We start from the raw sequence: 8,668 nt of genomic DNA, 5'->3' as shown, positions 1-8,668 counted from the left end.
ACATCATGATATATGAGACATTACAATTGGCATACTCAAATCTATTATCACAAACAATATGTATCACGAAGGGCACACACAATGGAGTTTAAAATATTACAATGGCGCATCAACTCCACTATGACAAACAGTGTGCATAATGAAGGCCGCACAATTTTACCAATATAAGAAATTAAAATAATACTAGCATAAAATTAATTAGAAAGCCTTGAAGGAAATGTTTATGAGAAGAACATAACGGGGCGGCAAGGGAGGAGACAACACAATACTTAACTCACGTGCACCAAAACAAACAACGGATACCAGGCCGCGCCGACAACGGAAACTTAAGGCACGCAACTACTCTCTCCGTTGCGGTTCCGTGTGTTCCACCCAATTAATAGCTACCTGAAACATTTTAATACTTGGAACAGTACACCAGTGATCAGCAAATTAAAAAAAAAACAATAACAATACATAAAAATACAATAATTTAAGAAAATCACATCATATGACTATGAGCTTAAGGTCTTTCGGTAAATAACAAAAATGATTCAAATGGCTCTGAGCACTATGGGACCTAACTTCTGAGGTCATCAGTCCCCTAAAACTTAGAACTACTTAAACCTAACTAACCTAAGGACATCACACGCATCCATGCCCGAGGCAGGATTCGAACCTGCGACCCTAGCGGTCTCAGGTTTCCAGACTGTAGCGCCTAGAACCGCTCGGCCACCCAGGCCGGCGGTAATTAACAGATTACGAAACAGGTAAAGGGGCATGTGCCACTATTAAATCTTCCATAATTACACTACTAAATTTCTCAGTGCCCAAGTTGCAATTAACGCAACAAGAATTAAACATTTAAGTGATAATGTTACTTTAAAATAATAATAAAATAATTCATACAGCAGAGGACCAAGAATGGCCCGATCAGTGCTCCCCAGGGAAGCGGTTCACACAAATTGTACTCCACGGCTCCGAGCACACAGCCCCATACAAAATGCAACAGAACCACAGCGACACGGCGTACTACCAGAACCACCGGCAATAAACCAAAATCGTACTAAGCCAAAACGGGGACCGACTTTTAAAATAACGAGACCTAGACCGGGCCGGACAACAGACCAAATGCCGGGAAATCCATAAGAAACCTCAGCCAACTTAATACCAAAACAACAATTTATGAACAATATGCCAAACACAGGACCTCTCAGTCCAAAGGCTTCAGTTTAGTCGCGAAGGTGGCTCCGACCCGCCTGCTGAGGTGCCAAGCGTCGTACGGAGTGCCGAATCAAGCTTAACCTTCGTTAACGGAAAGCGGAAGCACCACATAACAAAATAAACTCCAATCTAACTGTGCAAGGCAAACTCTAAGGAGTGCCACTCGAAGACTATGCACTTGAAGATCAAACATAAAGCACCCAGATTAACGTGCTGCTGAACGACGCACCTCCATCACCAGCGTCTAGTAGAGTACGGAGAGCAGCGTACCCCATCGATATACATCCATGGGACGGTAAACGAGGATAGCAATCGCAGCGACGGTGAGACAGGAGGACGAAATGACATCCCGCCGCACATAGAAGGTATTTCAAACCCAGGCTCGACAAACTATAAGAGGCGAGAATTTGCTCCCCTTGCGAATCAAGCTAAACGGCACCCCACGCCGCTGTCCACACAATTACCCGTAAAATCACGGTCCCCGCTCGGCGTCCAGACGCAAACAACCCCAGCCGATCCGAACTGTCTCCACGCCAAGGCAGCCACCTCTTTCCTCCTCACACGCCTCCAGCTAAGCTGCGGCCAGCGATCACACTCGGAAACAACCGCCTAACGCCAAAGCGCCGTCTGAGTCAAAACTCAGCACTAAGATGGATACGGACTTGGAAATAAGCGAGCACAGTCACACATGTGTGTGATGTCCTTAGGTTAGTTAGGTTTCAGTAGCTCTAAGTTTAGGGGACTGATGACCTCAGATGTTAAGTCCCATAATGCTTAGAACCATTTGAACCGAATTCTGCCTTGGTACAAATTGTCATTCCTCGCTTCAGTCTACATGCATACATCTTAGATGTTTGGCATTTGAAAAGGTCTCTGGAAGCCTGTAGTTTCATTTGCTGAAAGTTGTTTCGATATTCGACTGACAGGTTTTTCACTGGTATTTGCAAACTGTTTGTCGCGTAGCTCCCGTGCTAAGCATTTACCGGGAAAATTAACATTCTGTTCCTTCTTTTTGTGGGTTTCATCATAATGAAGAAGGTTCGTTAAAACGTCTTTCTGAGCAGTATTTACAGACACAAAGTAGCGTTAACAATGATAATGAAAACTGAAAAAACATGATCTCACACAATTTGCTGATCATTCGAAGATGAAAAGTACAAGAATACAAGGCAAAAACAGCAAATTAGGTGAGTATTGGCACAGATGTTACCTGGAAAAAATTGTTGTTGTTGTTGTCTTCAGTCCTGAGACTGGTTTGATGCAGCTCCCCATGCTACTCTATCCTGTGCAAGCTTCTTCATCTCGCAGTACTTACTGCAACCTACATCCTTCTGAATCTGCTTCGTGTATTCATCTCTTGGTCTCCCTCTACGATTTTCACCCTCCACTCTGCCCTCCAATGCTAAATTTGTGATCCCTTGATGCCTCAGAACATGTCCTACCAACCGGTCCCTTCTTCTTGTCAAGTTGTGCCACAAACTCCTCTTCTCCCCAATTCTGTTCAATACCTCCTCATTAGTTATGTGATCTACCCATCTAATCTTCAGCATTCTTCTGTAGCACCACATTTCGAAAGCTTCTATTCTCTTCTTGTCCAAACTATTTATCGTCCATGTTTCACTTCCATACATGGCTACACTCCATACAAATACATTCAAAAATGACTTCCTGACACTTAAATCTATACTCGATGTTAACAAATTTCTCTTCTTCAGAAACGCTTTCCTTGCCATTGTCAGTCTACATGGTGAAAATAACGAAATAAAAATTGTAACACAAGGGAGGAAGTAGTCAATGCGTTGTGTAGATATTATCTTACCTTTCCTATCTTACATTTACATCCACATACACACTGCACAAGCCACAGTACGGTGCATGGGCGGAAGTACCTTGTACCACTGCTAGTCATTTGCATTCCTAATCATCTCGCAAATGAGCAATAAATTTTCTTATCTTTGTTGTCCTTGCGCGAAATGTACATTGACAACAGCAGAATCGTGTTGCAGTCAGCTTCAAATGCCTGTTCTCTGTGTTACCTCATTAATGTTCGCGAAAAGATCGTCTTCCCTCCAGGGATTCCCATTTGACTTCTCGAAGCATCTCTGTAATACTTACGTGTTGATCGAACATTCCGGCATCCAATCTAAAGGGTCAGACTGAGTAAAACAGAACACCCGCCACAGCGGGACTATGGAAGGCAATGGAAGGGTTCCCTCAAAAAGTAATAACCACACGTGCTAGGACGTTATCGCACTGGAAGACGACACGGTCAATTTATGTTTTGTAGAACGCGGTCGGCGCTGACGGTTCCACAACCGCACCCACTTCCTCGTCCAACTCAAACTGACGTCCACGTATATATTTCTTCAAGTCGGCAAAGATGTGAAAATCACGCCGTAAACCAAATCGCTGAAGCGTAGCGTAGTGTGTATATGTGGGGGGAGGGGTGGGAGGGGGTGGGGGGGGGAGGCAGAATCGTGCGACAGGATGATTCTGTCCGATAGTATTCCTTGGGCGTTTTGACTTTATGAGGCGTCGCTGTTTCTGCGAAGTGTCTTAATAAAGCTGCGCATTGATTGGGGTTTCACGCTCAAGGACCTCGACGAGCAGAGGGCCCCCGAATTAAAAGGATGTTAACTTCAGTGAATTTTAATTTTTTTGGCAGGGAAGATGTGGCTGTTTCCACTGTTGGCTTTGCCATTTGATCGCGGGCTGCCTGAATACTATCGTATGGAATAATCCTTTCACACGATAATGCCTGCCACCACACCGCCAATCGGACGAAGGCTACGCTTCAGCGATTTGGCCGGGAAACAATGCAACGTCCTCCGTACAGCCCGGATCTTTCTCCGAGTGATTTTCAGAGTTCTGTACGCGTTCTCCTTTTAAATGAGCTAAACTGTCTTAGAATGCTCCTAATAAACCCAGTCGACTATTCATCTTCACTGCTGCCGTCCTTACGTGCCCGTTCCATTTGATATAGCCTCGCAACGGTACGCCTAGATATTTAATCGACGTGATTGCGTCAGGCAGCACACTACCAATGTTATATTCGAACATTATGGGATCGTTTTTCCTACTCATCTGCTTTAACTTATATTTTTGTATATTCAGAGAGAGCTGCCATTCATCACTCTAACTAGATATTTTGTCAAAGTTATCTGTATTTTCCTACAGTCACTAGTGACGTCAACTTCCCATGTACTACAGCGTCATCAGAAACTGCCTCGGACTGCTGTTCACCGCGTCCGCCAGATCATTTATGTATACAGAGAGCAACAGCGGTCCTATCACACTTCCCTGGGGCGCTCTTCACTATAGCCTTGTCCCTGATAAACACTCTCCGTCGAGGACAACATACTGGGTTCTATTATGTAAGAAGTCTTCCAGCCACTCACATGTCTGGGAACCTATTCAACGTGCTTGGAATTTCGGCAACAGTCTGCAGTAACGCACTGAGTTAAGCGCTTTCCGGAAATCTTGGAATATGGAATCTGCCTGTTGGTCTTCATGCATAGTCCGCAGATATGTGAGACAACATAGGCTGAGTTTCGCTCGAGTGATGTTTTCAAAGTTCTCGCTGCTTTGTGGACAAAAGCTTTTCTGTCTCAAGAAAATTTGTTATGTTCGAACACAGAATATGCTGAATTATTCTGCGGCAAACAAATGTTAGCTACATTGGTCTGTAATGTTGTTTGTTCGTTGTTTATACGCAGGAGTCACCTCGGCTTTTTTCCAGCCGCTTGGGATATTCCGCTGGGCAAGAGATTCGCGACAAACTAAGTAAGGGGCCAATTTGTAGAGTACTATATGTAAAGCCGTACTGGGATTCAACTTTTACACCGGAAACCCTGCTACCGTGGCTTTTATACGAGCGCCTGTTGACGTTATATGAGTGTGATCCCCTTCAAGAATAATTCCTCCAGCGCAGAAATGTAAAACACTGCATTTCATTTTGCTATCTTCTGTTGTCACACCAGAGTGCTCAACGAGTCGTTGAATGGAAACCTTGAACCCGCGTAGTAGTTTTACGTCAGACAAGAATTTTTTTGGGTCTTCGGAAAAATCTTTTGCTGAGGTGTGACGGTGAAATTTCTTCTTCGCGCTTCGATACTTTCATAGACTCACGAATTTGTCTGCCGACGTTTTCACGTTAGGCTTTGAACCGCGAGTGTAATAATATCTGCTTTAGTTTTGAATTTTGTAATTAAACGACGATGGGTCTTTTCTATCATTAATCCACCTTAATATGAACAAGGTTGCCTGCCTGCTACTACTTTAACAATGGTGAATAGTGGACTTGTATTTATTAAGGACTATGTCATGGTTGTGGCTGTGTTTATTGAATTTCAAGTGAAGTTAATTTCCTGCCTTTATTTGCTGTATCAAGAACATCACATTTAATGTCATTACAATGACATTAATTCAGAGCATACTCAGCAATGGTTAAATCTCTCTTCTGTAGGCTCTCACTCTTTCCATGTTCAGTCGATCTGATAGTTGTAGCTCTACTTCATTGGCCTAAAGTTGCAATATCCAGGTTTCGACTGAAGGAAACAAAATAAATTTAAGCAACAATTTCAGTTCAAAGTAAAGTTAATAGTATAGCACAAACTGGAAATAGGAGAAGAAGAACTGGTTTGTCAAAAGACGTTCGTTACTGAATGGGTTTCACAAAGACTATGGTGATCACGATCATAAATGTCGCGAACTCTAGTCGCGGACCTCAGCCGGTAAAAACGGGGCCCATATAGGATCACTTTGTTGGCAGTCTGTTTTTCCGTCTGTTAAGAACCCTTTTTCTCAGGAATGGGTACGGGTATCACTTTGAAATCTGTGGCGAATACTAAGGTCTACGGTGCTTTGGCGGTGTAAACATGTAAGCTTCTAAGTCAAGGAAATTAAAAGATACGGCTATTTGTGTTACGTATTTTGGTACTCGTACACTCACTCATCAAAATCTGTAGTTGACTTATTTATATACATAATTAAATTGCTAAGATCCCTCAGTGCGCGACTCCCACTCGTGCCCATCCGCTCTTTTGTAAATGGACGATGCCTCGATATTCCTCCACTGACCTGCTACAGGAGCGCATTTTAAGAACTTATTTATACAAGGCTTCGAATTGTTTACCTGTACCACGCTTGATGTGTTCTAGTAGGATTCCTTCTAAACTTTTAACTGATGTGCAGCTCTCTCAGGGGTGGAAAGGTCAGTGTTTATCTCTTCGCAGTAATGTCACAAACTGAGTCCACCTTGATGCAAACACCGTGTTATTTGTTTATTTCTTTATTAACCCAAACTAGTTTCGGCGACAAATATCACCATCATCAGTGGGTTTTTTTAAATCTAAAACATGCAGAAAATGGTATGGTTGTACAAACACAGTATTTCAAATGACGATTTGTAAAAATGTAATTTAGTTTTATATTGATATTCTCATAGTACCTTATTTATTGTATGCTACAGCATGTTTTAATCTATTATTGGCGCTGTTTCTGACATATTTTCTGTGCTCTTTTTTCTGTTGCCCTCTTTTTATACTTAGCGAACATCATGTCATCTGCAACCATGTGAGCGGCTGTTAGTCAACAAATATTCAAAGGTGAACTTCGTATGTCAATAGTATATACTTGGGGTTGTGGTAGTGTTTGTGGAAACGAGTTATTTTGGTGTGTATTTAGCTGTTGCTTATCTATTCGTGTACTCACATTCGTTGGATGGTGTGTGGCTGCTTTTTACACAGAAAAACAAAACTTTTGCACTTTGATTCTGATCCAGAATACTACACCATTTTGCTGTTCGCGTGTGTTGCGAGAGGCGTATCGCAAGTGGCGAGAAAGGCTATGAAAAACTGTAGCGCGAATTACGACGACTTCTGTTCATTGTTTATGTCTCTGTGTGTGATGGGGAAGTGGTTCTTTTGCGTGTGTGTGTGCTCTCTGTTCTGTGTCCTTGGTCAGTTCTCTTAGAGCGGTAGAGAGTGTGTTGTTGCAGAGTGTTGTGTTTTCATTTATTACATTTTTAACTTCGACTATAGCCTTTTGTATGTGGTAATTTTCTTATATCGTTAGTTGTCGGTGTAGACTGTTGCTGTTTCTCAGAATGCGTAGATCGTTTTCGATATTAGTGGGGTTATGGTTTTTGTTCATTAGATGTTCTGCGAAAGTTGAATGTGTGCTGTCACTTCTTAGAGCTTTCATGTGCTCTGTCTACCTCGTTCGGAGATTTCTGCTTGTTTGTCCTATGTAGTGGGCCTGACAAGAGTTGCAAGTGAGTTGATATATTCCAGCGTTGCTGAATTTGTCTGAGGTTTTTCTGACTGGTCTCAGTCTTTTCTGAACTGTATTGTTTGTTTTTCTATGCAAACACGGACCAAACGGAAGAGTTCCAAGATAATATTATTGTTATCTCTTCGCGTTCGATTAATATTTTTTATATATTCACCCGTCAGTAATTGCTCATAGTGGACTAGCGATTGTTTTGTTGGTATTAATTTTATACTAGTGTGATTCATTTTGTTTGCCTTGACTCCTCCTACATACGAATTGATCTCAATGCACTCACTTTCTTACACTTGTCTGTTTGCGCGTGAAATTGCTTCAATTCTGTAGAGTCTTCTTTGTTTTACTCAGCTTTAATGACTTACCATTTTTAATAATACATCCAATTTGGATGACTAATGTTTCTATTTCATTATCCGCAACATTTACTTACTCTAACTTCTAGTCTATGTACCAAGAGATTCCTCCGCCGCTTTTATGTTATCGTACACTTCCCCTACAGATTATCTGTTTCAACAAGCTTCTGAATGCGTCTGATGAGAGAGCGTTCCTGTGCTAACATGTCTCAGACTGCCTTTATCATACCGCTTGTTTGTTTCTTCCTGTGTTTTTATACTTCCTCGCTCCTGATTCTTGTAAGGAAATTTTGTTTTAGCTTTAACTAACTAGGGGACCACGTCTACACGTCCAAATTAATAGTTTATACAGGGCTTGGCCACTATTATTGCAACAAATTTTTGCCATGTTATCAGTGTTAAACATTTATTTGATGTTGATGCACCTATAACTTTTGGGAATCAGAAGAAAATGGTGCAGCTCCAGTTGTTAATAATAGTCTAGATATCATTATTATTGATGGGATAAATTACCTTTCCCATTCCAGAAATGAAAGTGACAGACCGAGTGAGGTGGCGCAGTGGTTAGCACACTGGAGTCGAATTTGGGAGAATGACAGTTCAAACCCAAGTCCGTCCATCCTGATTTAGGTTTCCCTTGATTTCCCTAAATCGCTTTAGGCAAATGCCGGGATGGTTCCTTTAAAAGTATACGGCCGATTTCCTTCCCTAATTCAATGGAACCGGTGACCTCGCTGTTTGGTCCTCTCCCCCAAACTAACCAACCAGACAAAGTGACAGAAATGGGAGCTTCAGATGTGCAAGCGTTTAGAAAACAATAACAT

At 42.1% G+C, this 8,668-nt stretch overlaps 1 non-coding gene across 1 annotated transcript; it reads right to left on the bottom strand.

The window, feature by feature from the left end:
• Window positions 1–637: 637 nt before the first annotated feature.
• Trnas-gga (transfer RNA serine (anticodon GGA)) lies at window positions 638–721 on the bottom strand. The gene is given in 2 exon segments: window positions 638–672; window positions 682–721. It is a non-coding gene; the product is annotated as a tRNA-Ser (tRNA).
• Window positions 722–8,668: the final 7,947 nt, after the last annotated feature.

This window comes from Schistocerca serialis, chromosome 1, assembly GCF_023864345.2.
Source record: "Schistocerca serialis cubense isolate TAMUIC-IGC-003099 chromosome 1, iqSchSeri2.2, whole genome shotgun sequence".
In the NCBI taxonomy this organism is placed as follows: Eukaryota; Metazoa; Arthropoda; class Insecta; order Orthoptera; family Acrididae; genus Schistocerca; species Schistocerca serialis.
This window is presented reverse-complemented; position numbering and strand designations above follow the sequence as displayed.